At 44.3% G+C, this 13,902-nt stretch overlaps 1 non-coding gene across 1 annotated transcript; it reads left to right on the top strand.

Annotated features, from left to right (window-relative positions):
* Positions 1-5,225: 5,225 nt before the first annotated feature.
* LOC127347971 (uncharacterized) lies at positions 5,226-5,792 on the top strand. The gene is made up of 2 exons (XR_011744269.1): positions 5,226-5,364; positions 5,511-5,792. It is a non-coding gene; the product is annotated as an uncharacterized protein (transcript).
* The last annotated feature ends 8,110 nt before the right edge of the window (positions 5,793-13,902 follow it).

Here is a 13,902-nt window from a genome sequence, read left to right on the forward strand (position 1 = left end):
GCTTTATGGTTCATACTACTTCTCATTTACTTGCTTACAATGCCACTTATTATTATGCATGCTTTGTATAATGTAAGATATATCACTTTATGTGGTCATTTACTTATTGTTATTCTTTATTGACTGAACCTTGTAATACTTTGCATGATCACATAGAAGCAATGCAATAAACTCCAAAGTTCATGTTAGTTTTATCACCTTTATGCTCGAGGATGAGCATAGGTTAAGCTTGGGGATGTTGGTGCATGTAAAATGCATACATGAACTTTGTACTTTATTAACATATATTCCCACATAATTGCAACATATATGATGTTATTTCCATGTTTTATATTGATTTATGGGGTTTTACCAATGATCCCCTTTATTTGGGTTATAACTTTGCAGAACACGAAAACCCTGTTTTGTGTATTTTTCACTTTCAGAGACCTATACAGAGTCAATTTGATTTAGGATTTCGGGGACGTCATTTTTTCATCACGAGAAGCACCTAGAGCACTTGGAAGGCTTGGAGGCCCAAAAGAGCCTAGGTGGCGCGCCCAACAAGGGGGTACCACCAGGTCTCTTTTCCCCCTCGACCGTATGATTCTCTTCAATCTTGCGTCCACATATTTATTTTGACCTAAAAAAAACCAATATATATGACCCCCCGCAGGGTTCTCTTGAGGAGAGCACCGCAGAAATACAGAAACACGAAAACAGAGGCTGCGACAGCGAACATTGGAGGCGGAAACTCCGCCGGAGCCACCGCCAGAGGGATCTCCACCTTCTCCAACATCTTCATCATTAACACCATGATCAAGGGGGGGTAGTCCACCTCTAGGCTATGGGTTTGTGGCAGTAATTTGATCTATTTATCTCTTGTTTTTCATAGATCTTAGTACCATATGAGCTGCCCAACATGATTATGGTCATATATGTAATTTTTATGTGGTGGATCTTTATTCTATGATATTGTGATATGAGATTGGAAACTATTATGTGTAAGATGTATTGATAGATGCATATTGTGTACCACATTCTTAAGTATTGGTTCTGATCCAACTTGTATGTAAGAACATGTGTGGGGAGCTAGGTCAGAACCATGCTAACATGGGAAACACCTTTCCAAATTGCACTTATCTTTTGAGTTGATCACCATGTTTTTCGAATACTTGATAGTTGTTCTTGCGAAATAAAGGGTGTTATCAACATAAAGACTAGAGTATGCATATATGTTAGAGAAGTGCATTTGGGCACTAATCGAAGCCATGCCTAATCATGGTGAAAGTTTCAGCACAATCATCCTCAATAGGAAGAGAGAAAATAAAGAAAGAAAAAGAAAAAAGAAAGACAGTGGAAAAAAGAAAGAAAAAAAGATAGAGACAAAAAAGTGAGAGAGAGAGAGATTTTAGAGAGAATGCTCACAAGATTGTTGTCCATGTTGTCCCGGTATGGATGGCCTATAAAGTTGGGACTCAAAATCTCCTAAGGTCCTTTGTACAGGTGGCATGGAGGTACCCCTTTGTGTTATTCTTGGTTAAAACAATATGTGAAAGGTCTATGATAATCTAATGTTGAGTAGCACAAGGTATGACTTATCAATGGTAAAGGGCATGAGGACTTACTTATAAGATGTCAAACACATGAACCAAAGGTATCCCTATAAAAAAGAGATATGTGGAGCCCCAAACTTATTTTCACAGTTGACATGAATTGCATAGCTCAAAATTTCACTTTATGCTATATTTTACCTTTTGTTGGAGGACTAGCACATATATTCCCTACTTACTTTCTGTTGTTCAATGAGTCAAGAGAGTCAAAAGAATCAAAAGAGAGGACAATGAGTCTTCCAAACAATTTCTATAGGAATATCCAAGCATGCTTTATGGTTCATACTACTTCTCATTTACTTGCTTACAATGCCACTTATTATTATGCATGCTTTGTATAATGTAAGATATATCACTTTATGTGGTCATTTACTTATTGTTATTCTTTATTGACTGAACCTTGTAATACTTTGCATGATCACATAGAAGCAATGCAATAAACTCCAAAGTTCATGTTAGTTTTATCACCTTTATGCTCGAGGATGAGCATAGGTTAAGCTTGGGGATGTTGGTGCATGTAAAATGCATACATGAACTTTGTACTTTATTAACATATATTCCCACATAATTGCAACATATATGATGTTATTTCCATGTTTTATATTGATTTATGGGGTTTTACCAATGATCCCCTTTATTTGGGTTATAACTTTGCAGAACACGAAAACCCTGTTTTGTGTATTTTTCACTTTCAGAGACCTATACAGAGTCAATTTGATTTAGGATTTCGGGGACGTCATTTTTTCATCACGAGAAGCACCTAGAGCACTTGGAAGGCTTGGAGGCCCAAAAGAGCCTAGGTGGCGCGCCCAACAAGGGGGTACCACCAGGTCTCTTTTCCCCCTCGACCGTATGATTCTCTTCAATCTTGCGTCCACATATTTATTTTGACCTAAAAAAAACCAATATATATGACCCCCCTCAGGGTTCTCTTGAGGAGAGCACCGCAGAAATACAGAAACACGAAAACAGAGGCTGCGACAGCGAACATTGGAGGCGGAAACTCCGCCGGAGCCACCGCCAGAGGGATCTCCACCTTCTCCAACATCTTCATCATTAACACCATGATCAAGGGGGGGTAGTCCACCTCTAGGCTATGGGTTTGTGGCAGTAATTTGATCTATTTATCTCTTGTTTTTCATAGATCTTAGTACCATATGAGCTGCCCAACATGATTATGGTCATATATGTAATTTTTATGTGGTGGATCTTTATTCTATGATATTGTGATATGAGATTGGAAACTATTATGTGTAAGATGTATTGATAGATGCATATTGTGTACCACATTCTTAAGTATTGGTTCTGATCCAACTTGTATGTAAGAACATGTGTGGGGAGATATGTGTGTTAGATGGAGTAGCATGGTTTTAGTGATTGGATAGTGACAACAAATTCATGATCTATTATTGTTTTGACTTTTCCTTTGCTAGCTCACTAGGGATAAAGTGAATGCATGTGATATGTTTATGAAGTGCAAAAGTGATGATCTTGTTTGTTCAAGGTAGCATATTTGATATTTAAACATCATGTCAAAGTACTTATGGCTATGCTCTGTTAATTCCTAATATAAGATTGCATGGAGTTTTCCATTTCTTGTGGAGTGTAAGAGAGATATGGTGCATCATCTCTATGTTAGGATGTGATGCCCGTATGAATGCTTATCAAATACATATTGAAGTTCCACCAATATTATCTCATTGATGAATCGCTATTATCCACTACAACTTTAAATAGAGAGTAGACAAGTCAACCCATGAACCCTGGTCTAATTTTAATCATAAGAAACACCTTTCCATTGCATTTATCTTACTTTCTACTTGCAGCACTATTTTAATACAAAAATACAAAAATAGTTTCTTTACTTAATCAATCACAAAACCCAAAAACAACTATCTCTTTACTGCTTTTACTTAGTTTACATTCTTTATTTACTTTACTTTACTTTACTACTTCATTTATCTAGAATTAGTAATACGAAACCTTGTGCTCGACAACCACACGGTGAAGTTGGGGACACAAGGCAATACTTTACTTTGCAGGATTGCTAGAAGAAGAGGAAAAGAGACACCTCTTAGCCAATTTCCCGAGAGTTTGATATAAACCCTAGAGTGACCCTTGTGGGGAAGAAGCTTCGCTGACTACGACACTCTGCTCTAGGAGTCCCAACGTCATCAGTGCGGCGACCGTGGCCTTCGAGGTGGAGGTCATGGTGCCGATCGTCGTGGACAGCTGGAGGGGGCGGAAGAGGAGGCGCCGAGGGCCTCCAAGTCCTACGCGGGGCTGGTCATGGCGGCAGCTAGGGCTAGCGGCGGCGTCTAGGGTTGGTGTCGGGCGTTGGGGATGGGATGAGAGAATGCTCTGGTACCAAGTTTGATTCAGGGTTGCGTGGGTCTTAGCCTCCACGTATCTCATATGTTTATAGATGACCAATAGATACAAAGATACAAGGATACGTATATGATCTCGCATACAACATGTATATGGATCATTTCTAACCCCGGCCGGTTACTGGTCACCAACACGAGAGGAGTCAAACTGCGTCAGCCGTAGTGTTCGAGACGGGGAAGCGGCGCTCAATCTGTTCCCTCCATCCGTCGAGCGGGGGATGAATGAGGTCGGTGTGGGGAAACGGGTTGGTTTCCTTTATTGTTAATAATAATATGGATTTTTTTTGAATTTTAATAACTACGGGTTGGTTTCCTGTGGGATGGCCACACGGGGTGTTATCTCCTATTGCACAGCAATTCCCGGGTGTTGTCTCCTAATTGGATTTCATATGTAATTTGTATGAAGTTTAGCGTGCAGTATGGGATGCGCAGTAATTATAGGAAGCCTGGAGAAAAAAATAGTGTGTTGTAACACAGAAATTCTTCTAGTAGCATTATATCGGTCAATTTATTTCGTCACAAAATTTGCAATTGAAAATTGGAAGATTTTTTAGAGGGTTTTCCACATACACTTCGGTCTCAAACTGAGCTATTATTTCTTTTGTATAAAATCATCTCTCTTTTGGTATAAATCTTTTAATTTATATGCATTGTTCACTATGTTTCAAATGTTTGTAAGATTAAATGTGTTGTTGCTAAAAACTTTTTGACATAGTTTATGTTTTTATGGCACCTTAGACATATGCTCCAAAAGATATATAGCTTTTAGGGCACTTTACACATGTGCCCTTATAAGTAAGTATATAGTTTTGAGGGCATTTTAAATATCTGTCCTAATTAATATATCTTTTAAGGCACTTTTTAGATGTACCCCAATATGTATGTGTATTTGGGGCACTTCTTAGATGTGTATTAATATGTATATCTATTAGGGCACATGCATATGTGCCTGTACCAAAGTGCCCTAAAAACGTTACCGTGGCCTAGTGCTTTTCGTAGCTACTTGTACAGAGTTTGCACGAGACAGCCGTTAATAGAGGATCCGGGGGTGGCAAATAACGAATTATGAATCAACGGCAATGAAATCGCAGCAAATCATGTATTAGTACCGGTTGATCTCATCACAATGAAAGTAATAAACCCATTTCCTTAATCACCGAAATTTTCGAAACGGTAGCAATCTGGGGATCTAGAGATTATAAATAGTATGGCAATGCCAATACAAGACAACCACAATTCTAGCGTCTAGACAGAGAAACGCACGTTGAGATCGATCTAACCTCTGAGCGGAGAACACATCTAGAGCGAAAAGATCATGGCTCGTAGTCTTACCGCTGCCTTAGTGGCTCTTGTTGTCACAGCTTCGCTCGTCGCCTCCGCGAGTAAGTTTTCACAACTATTTCTGTTCAAGTTGCTCGTCTGAATGTTTTTGTTGTCCCGTCCCACCTGGGGTTTTCTCGATTCATCTTCAAATCTTTGCGTTGGAGTACACCCGATTTAGTAGCGCTGGTGTTTAATTTTGTTGCAGTGTCGGAGACGCCAGAGTGCTGCAAGGACTACCAAAAGTGGGGCAATGAGTCGGAGAAGACCTGCGACGACGAAGAGCAGAGCGACAACGACTGCAACGCCTGGTGCATGCAGTCGTCCTGTAGCAGGGACGGCAAAGACGGCTTTTGCAAAAAGATTGGCAAGCTGCACTACTGCCACTGCAAATGCTGATCAGGCCATCCGATACTGTGCTCGTCCTTTGCTGTTTTTTAGTTTTTCAGTTTTGCTTAAGCTTGGATCTTAATAATATTGGTTGAATGGATGTGCCTTGCTGCCCTTGCACGGGCTTTCAATTTAAGTTTCTTATGTAGAGAGGATATGACCAAGACAAATGTTTAGTGTTGGCCCGCGGCCGGGGCGCCATGCACGACGGCGACGCTTTCTTCTTCCGAACACCGTCTTCTTTCTTCTTCTGTTGCTAGTAGCTCTTAGAGCAACTCTAGCAGAAACCTCAAATCGTAAACCCCAAATACACGTTTGCAGGCTGAAAAAAATGCGATTTGGAGGCTGAAAAAATCCTCCGCATGCATACTAGAGCCCGCAAAAGAGAACCGTAAAATAGCATATTCGGGTGTCTTTCAATAAAAGGTCCACATCTCAAAAAAAAAATTCTAAACTTCTTCTTCCTCCTACAGCCGCGCCGTCAGCTTGCCACCGTTGCGCCCTCCGGCCACCGGTGCCCGCGCCATGCGCCCTCCGCGCGCCGCCTGGCCCCTGCCCTGACACGAGCTCCGCCATGACCCTGCCCCAATTCGCGAGCTCCGCCATGCCATGCTCCTCCATCGGCGGCCAATTCCATCCCACCTCGTCTAATTTTGCCGATCTCTGGCCGGATTACTTGGGAGTTTCGCCGGAATAAATTTTGCCGGACTCAATAAATTTTGCCGGACTCCAGCGAGTCTATCGACGCCCGACAGAATGTGTCGGCGCAAGGTGATTTTTTCAATCGACAACGCGTTGACCGTATCCATGTTGGCCTGCAAAAACGTTTTCGAAACTCCAAATATAGAAATCACGAGCTCGCATGCAGGTTGGCCTGCAAAAAAGTTTACGGATCTGACCATTTTAAGATGTCTGATCTAGCAAAAACGTACAAACTCTTAAACTGGTTTGCAAATTTACGGGTTTAACCAATTTACAATATCTGCTGGAATTGCTCTTATTGGCCTTCCTGTTACCCTTGCCATCTTCTGCATCGGCGCCAACATAGCCGTCCCCCAACGAATCACTCGCTTTTGATAGCACGTGTTGTTTGGTCTGCGTGGTGGACAGTGCACATACCTGGTATAGTCGTCCTACTCAACGGACCTGAAATCAAAGTCTACATATATGTCCGGCTTATCTGGGACGTCCATTTTGTTGTAAGATTCGTGTAGATCTCTCAAATTGAAGAAAAAACATCCTATGTTTTGAAAAAATCAATTGATTTGACCTTTGTTTTTTCCTATATCTCCACATCTACAGATCAATTAGTCAATATAATTATGTCGGGAAATTAAGAAATATAAGGATTAACACCTAAATCAATGGGATTGTGTTAAGATATTAAGGATAAACACCTAAATTAGTTGGATTCGGACCCTCTTTCCTTTTCCCTCCTCCATCTGTGTCGTCCATTGTATTTTCCCTCTTCCATTCCGCTGATCCATCTTCAGGGCAGAGATCCAGAAAATCCCTTGTCAACGCTCCCATGGCGCCCGACAACACTTTCACCTTGCGCGAGCCCATCACATTGTGTCCATCACCAAGACCCCACAACACCATACTGCTGAGACTCGCCTATGTCGACGTAGTGGATGTACACCGCTCCACCTCAGCACCACATCGAGCCATTGTCTTCTCCAAAAACGATGCCCTCAGCGGGGAGAACGGCGCTGCGTGCTGCCATCGTCCAATCCAGGAGTCCCGGATCTAGGGTTTCTCCTGGAGCAGCCTATGCGAGAAAAAAACGCAGGCTGCAGAAACGATGCCTCCAACAAGATAACGACGAACAGACGCCGCCATCGTTCGTCATGACCCAAAGTTGGGCCGGTTTTCACCGGCAGCTGTGCATCCCCAACTCGCCACAAACCGGCCGACCTCCTCCATCGAAGGAGGGGACCACCACTGCCATGTCCAGATCAGATTCCGGATGTCCTCAATGATGCAAAAGTAGCCTAGGGGAGACTCTGCTCGTCGCCGACAAAGAACAGTAGGAGAGGCAGCAGGTCCGCCGCCGCCCGCCCAAACAAGGTAGAAGCTAGACAGCACCTACTTACGTACCTCATGTGCAAGAACTAAGCCAATCTCCACGCTCGAAAGGCGCCCAAGCAACCCTGTGTTTATTGAAATACATCCACCACTTATGTTTTTTTTAATGGGGGGTTTTACCCTAGCCTCTGCATTAAAATGATGGATATAGCTGCTTTATTTGCTGATTCATAACCAGTGAGTAATATCGTTACACTAGTAGAAAAAAGGGCTTCAGTCCCAGTTAATAAGGGTCTTTAATTAGTCCCGGTTTTACAACCGGGACTAGTCATTCGGGACTAAAGATCCTCCCATTTAATCCCGGTTGTAAAACAAACCGGGACTAAAGGCCCCGCCACGTGGGCTACTGGCGCGCGCCGGGGCGAATGACTTTTAGTCCCGGTTTGTAATACAAACCGGGATTAAAGTCTATTTTGTCAAAAAAAATCATTTCTTTTTCTAATTATTTTTCACTCCCTCTTTTTTTTTAGAATTTCTAGTATTTTCGTTATTTGACAAGTTTAGTCTCTAAATACACTTAATCTCTAGTCAAATTACTTACTCGTGGTCAAACTTCCCGCTCAGTCATCCATCCTCCCACTACTCCAGCACTAGCACGCTTAACTTCTGAGTTCCTTCCTATCTCACTTCCAAGTGCTTCACGCGCATGTATGTGATAGTAGTATCATATCAATCCTATTAACATGTTGGTCGATGTCACACTTCTTTATTGTTTAAATTCCAAATAATTCTATTAATAAACAAAACTAATGATGTAATAATAATCTTGAATAAATAAATAAACATTAACTTTTTAATTTGTATTATAATTTTTTAATTTTTAAGTTTTTTAAATATTTTTTTTTGCCAAAACTAAAACCTGAAAATTTGAAAATCTAAAAATTGGCTAACCTCCTTGATGGCTAAGTAACATTAATATTTATGCAGGATGCAATTATTAATTTAAAATTTTAAAAAATATAAAATCTTGAATTTCTGGCAAAATCTAAAATCTTGCTGCTTTCATATTTCTATTTGGAATTTTAATTATCTAAAAATTGGCTAAGCGGGTAAATCCCGATGAATTTGGATGTAACTTTTTCCCACGATCAATTTGACATATTATACGTTTTTTTCGACATCGTATGCAACCAGAAAAGCCGTTTTACCCTTTTGCAAACCTTTTTTGCATAAAAAGTCAAAATTCAAATTTGTTAATTTCCTCTAATAGTAGGTTGCGTAACATACAGGAATCTCGAAAGATTTTATTTTTTAAATTTTCTATCATTTTCTTTTATATTTTACAAAGCTAAAAAATGCGATCCACGGGGGTGGGGGGTGGAGGTGCGTGGGGAGCCAAAATACCTACTTTCGCCCCGAATGCAGCCTGTCGCCACCCCTTTAGTCCCAGTTGGTATTATCAACCGGGACTAAAGGTTCCAAACGAACCGGGACTAAAGTCTGCGTTGTTTGAACCGGGACTAATGTCACCCATTGGTCCCGGTTTGTATTTAAACCGGGACTAAAGCTCCCATGGGTGCTGGACGAAAGACCTGTTTTCTACTAGTGTTATTACAACTCACGGATCCACGACCTATGTACCTCGCATCCTTCCAGTCGAGACGGAGGCCCAGTTGGCGGTAGACGGCGTCGGAGATCTTGCTGAGGATGCGGCTAACCCTCTTGGCGCGGTCACTTTGTTGGTCGCCGACGCTGAGGATCTTAAGGGCATCTCCAACGGGGCGACGCAAATGGACGCTGAGCGACCGTTTGCGTCCGCGGAGACCGAAAATGCATGTGGGCCCTGCTCCAGCGGGGCGACGCAAAGTGACCGGGCCGTCCGCGGCGACGCAAACCTGGCCCAAATATGCGCCAGGTTTGTGTCTTCGCGGATGCTCCGCGGTCGCGCCGAGTATCTGCCGAAACTTACGTAGGACCCGCCTGTCAGTGGCAGGGAGGCCGATAACATTCCCGCCAGTGGCCATTCCCCGCGCGAAAAATCAAAGTAGACCGGCGCCAGTAGTCCAGAAGCGATGGACGTCCTCGCCGCCGCAGCCACCACCATGGATTCTGAGGTAACCCTCGCACCCGCCGCCGCCCCAGACTCCCCCATAGCCACGACCATAGCCACAATGGAGGCCGCAGCTCCAGCGGAAGCAAAGCGTCCCGCCACTGGCGGCCGGGACGCTAAGCCGAAGGCGGCAAAGAAGGTGTTGTCCAAGGAGGAGAAAGGCATCGAGGCCGCAAAGCGTCGCGGCCGGCGCAGGAATCAGAAGGAGAGGAATGCAGCGGCCGCCGCCCTGGAGGCCAGCCAACAGGCGTGGCAGCTGCAGCTGAAAGCCAGCGTTGCGCAAGTAGGCCTCCATCCGAGCTTAGCGGAGGCCTACATGCTCGTCAAACGAGAGGGGATCACCGGTGACGAGGGTGCTCCCCGGCAATGCCCACCATGAGGGGCTTAGGGTTGACGGAATCCTACAGGCTGACACGAGACATCGGATACCAAACAGACAGGGAGAGAGATTTACCCCGGTTCGGGGCCCTCGATGAGGTAAAACCCTTACTTCATGCTTGTCTGATCTTGATTTATCGAATATATCGGGTTTACAATGGGGTAGCCGAAGGCTATGACTAAGATCTCGTCGAGAGGTTAAGATTTCTAATGACCTAACTCTAGACTTGCGGTGGTTCTGGCTATTGTGATCTTGTGTTTTTTGGCAGACCCTCTCCTGGCCCTTATATTGCAGGCCAGGTCCCAAGAGTTATGTCCGGGTTCGACTAAATTACAAAGAGTTCTATGTCTAAACTTTCCTTGTTCTTCGTCTTCTTGCCTTGTTCATCAAGAATCTTTCTTCAGAACCGACGTATCGGTCCACCTTGGTCGGTGGATGATCTTCATGGGCCCCTGGTTGGGCCATAGGAGGTAGCATAACATTGGTTACCCGAAGGGTAATGCTCACATCAGTAGCCCCTGAGTGACTGGCCGAAGTAAAGCTTCGGGCAGGGACTAAAATTGTCTTCTGTCGAATGTCCATAATTGCCGGAAGGTCCTGATCTCTTGAAACCGAAAGCTGATTTTTATCGGGTGCGCGTCCAGCGCTTCCGATGGGAGTAGCCCCCGAGTCTAGGCACGGATGCTTGCAACCGTGTGTAGACTCAAGTTGTACTACTCGAATGTTTTTAGCTGTCGATGTTTCTCGCAAGCTGTTGTAATCATCCGATATCTTTTTTATATCGGGTCCTCCATAACTTCGAGTAAAGTCATACCAATTGATAGTACGTAAGGGATTGGAGTAACGTGCCCAGTTTTACTCGGTAAATCGATGCTGGTTAACTGCCGATGGCAAAACAACGTTACTCTACTCAGAATCAAGTCCCCGGGCATGATCCTGGATCTTTTGAAATCTTCGAATCCATATCTTTCCGTCTTCAGTGATTTTTATCGGGTGCGCGTCCAGCGCTCCCGATAGGAGTAGCCCCCGATTCTAGGGATGGATGCTTGCAACCGTGCGTAGACTCAAGTCAAGCAACCCAATGTTGTAGGTTTCTTCGGATGCTCCATGAGGAGCCGATACTTTTGATGACATCATCAGTGATGTAGCCACTGCGGCGGCTCAATTGACAGGACGTGACCTGACGGGCCCACCCTACTTCTACGCGGTCAGTTAGGAAATGACTAGTCCTTGCGCGTTGACCGAGGTGCCTCCTCGATTTCCGCACATAGTGGGAGTAATGGGCCGCCGGTTTCTCTCTCTTCTTGACACGTGTATGACTGGATCTTTGTCCACCTCCCCATGATGCAAAAATAACGGCCACGATCTTCAGTCAATTCTCGTTATAAATAGAGGAACTCTTACGTTTTCACTTTTTACGCCTTCCGTACCGCTCATCTTCTTCCTCTGCCTCCTCCTCACCATCGCTTCCGCCTCTGCGAGCTTTCCAGCAACCATGGGCAAGAAGAAGGGTATTGCCAGCTTCGGCGCTACCGCAAGCGCACCCAAAGCTAGCCTTGATTGGACAGCATCCACCATCTCCAAGCGCGAGGAGAACAAGATGAGGTCGCTAGGGCTTATTTCTTCTGCCGAATCTGACTTCGTTCATCCAGGTTCTGTTTCTCGGCCAAAGCCTCCAAAGGGTTTTACTGTCATGTTTGTTGCCTTTCTGCAGCGTGGGCTTTCCCTTCCAGCCCATGAATTTCTTCGCTGCCTCCTCTTTTCCTACGGGATCCAGCTTTGGCAGCTGACCCCGAATTCCATTCTCCACCTCTCCATCTTTATAACTGTATGCGAAGCCTTCCTCGGCATTGATCCTCACTGGGGTCTATGGAGGAAGATTGTTTATGTCAAACACCATAGTGGAAATGATGGCCCTCACGTGGTCGACGGCGTCGGCTTCATCGTCAGAAAGGAAGTCAACTACTTCAACTATACAATGAGGGAGTCTGTCCAAGGCTGGCGGCAGAAGTGCTTTTATCTTCGGGACATCCCGGTGTCAGGCCGTTGATCCAATCTGCCACCATTTGAAGATGTTCTTGCTGCTGTGCCGAAGAAGTTTTGGCAAAACACCTTGACTGCCGAGGAAAACGAAGTAGCCGACCAATTGTACGAAAAGATCTTAGATCTGAAGAGTGCTGGAGGTCAAACGATGTGCGGCACTGAGGTAGTCGCAGTGTTCCTGAAGCGTTGAGTCCAGCCAGTAATGTCGAGAGCTCATCAACTCTGGTTGTATACTGGTGCCAAGGATAAATCGAGGGTCAGCCCGAACGATTTTTCTGAAGAAGACCTTCGGGACGAAGTGAGGCGTCTGACTTGCTTCAGCCAGAAGGATACCATAGCTATGACTTCGGCTCGCCCTCCTTTTGATTTTTAGCACCTTCCTTCCGAGGTAATTATTTCAATTGCCTTTGTATCCAATATCATTTTTTGCTCCTGAATCTAAAATTTGTTCTTTTGCCTTTGACAGGCTTCTTCCATTGCTCTATGCTATCCGCCGACGCCCGAAAGTGGAGCAGCTCCGGAAGATGACGATGCTTCCGAAGAAACTGAAGATGACCGGAATGTTCTCGAGGATAGTGATGCTTCGGGTGATGAAGCCCCCGAAGATGATGCACTTATCAAGTCCAAGCATCGCAGGAAAATTAATGAAGATCTGATGACAACAGCGGAGTCGAGTCCTAGCGGACGGGATGATGATGATGCTGATGCAATCCCTTCTCCTGCACCTTCTCGAGAGACTTCAGCTCCTCAGGTCACAAAAGGACCATCGAGACTCTTCGCAGAAGAGGATGACTTGGAGTTATTTTCGTAAGTTTCCTTTTCTCCTTTTGTTTCTTTTTACTTCCACTTAGCTTCTTTCAACTTACTAAAATTCGTTTCTGCTTTGACCAGTTCCGAGGAAGATGACGACGTTCCTCTTTCAAAGAGGGCAAAAATAATCTCTGATAAGGCAGAGTCTGCAAAGGAATCGATGCCTTCGACTGCCGAAAGTGACCATACCGCCACTCCTCCGCCAAGAACAACTGTGGCCAAGGTTAAAGCTTCTTCAGTTAATCCTTCAGCAAGCGCCTCTCCTCCTCCGTCTTCGAGTGATCATGTAAGCATTTCTCTTTAGTATATAGTATCCAGCGTAGGATCCATCAGCCCCCGAGCCGATGATTGGCTCTTTGAATAATGCCAAGTATCGGTTAAGATATTCCTGCTGTATAATTGTTATACACGGATTTTAGCCACATTGGGAGTTGGGCCGTGATTGAGATGGGCTTAGAGGATATGCGCATATAAGTGTTTCTGAATCGGCCTCCTGCGAGAGTTTGGGCTAGATTGCCCATGTATCTGTACATTATGGTAGATTACGAGATAGAGTTTAGTTCGTACATAGTTAGGTTTATTCCGAAAATAGAAAGTCCGCGGACTATAAATATGTACCTAGGGTTATTGAAGAAGGAGACGATCACGTTCACAACAAACACAACCTTGGCGCATCGCCACCCCTTGTTTCGAGGGTTTCTTCCGGGTAAGCGTCATGCTGCCCAGATCGCATCTTGCGATCTGGGCAGTATCAGTTTATTCGTTGTTTTGTATTGCTCGTACTGAAGCCTTTTTGATGGCGAGTAACACTGTTATCTTGGATGTGTTGGGACTAACGTC

The sequence above is a fragment of the Lolium perenne genome, chromosome 4, assembly GCF_019359855.2.
Source record: "Lolium perenne isolate Kyuss_39 chromosome 4, Kyuss_2.0, whole genome shotgun sequence".
Classification (NCBI taxonomy): domain Eukaryota; kingdom Viridiplantae; phylum Streptophyta; class Magnoliopsida; order Poales; family Poaceae; genus Lolium; species Lolium perenne.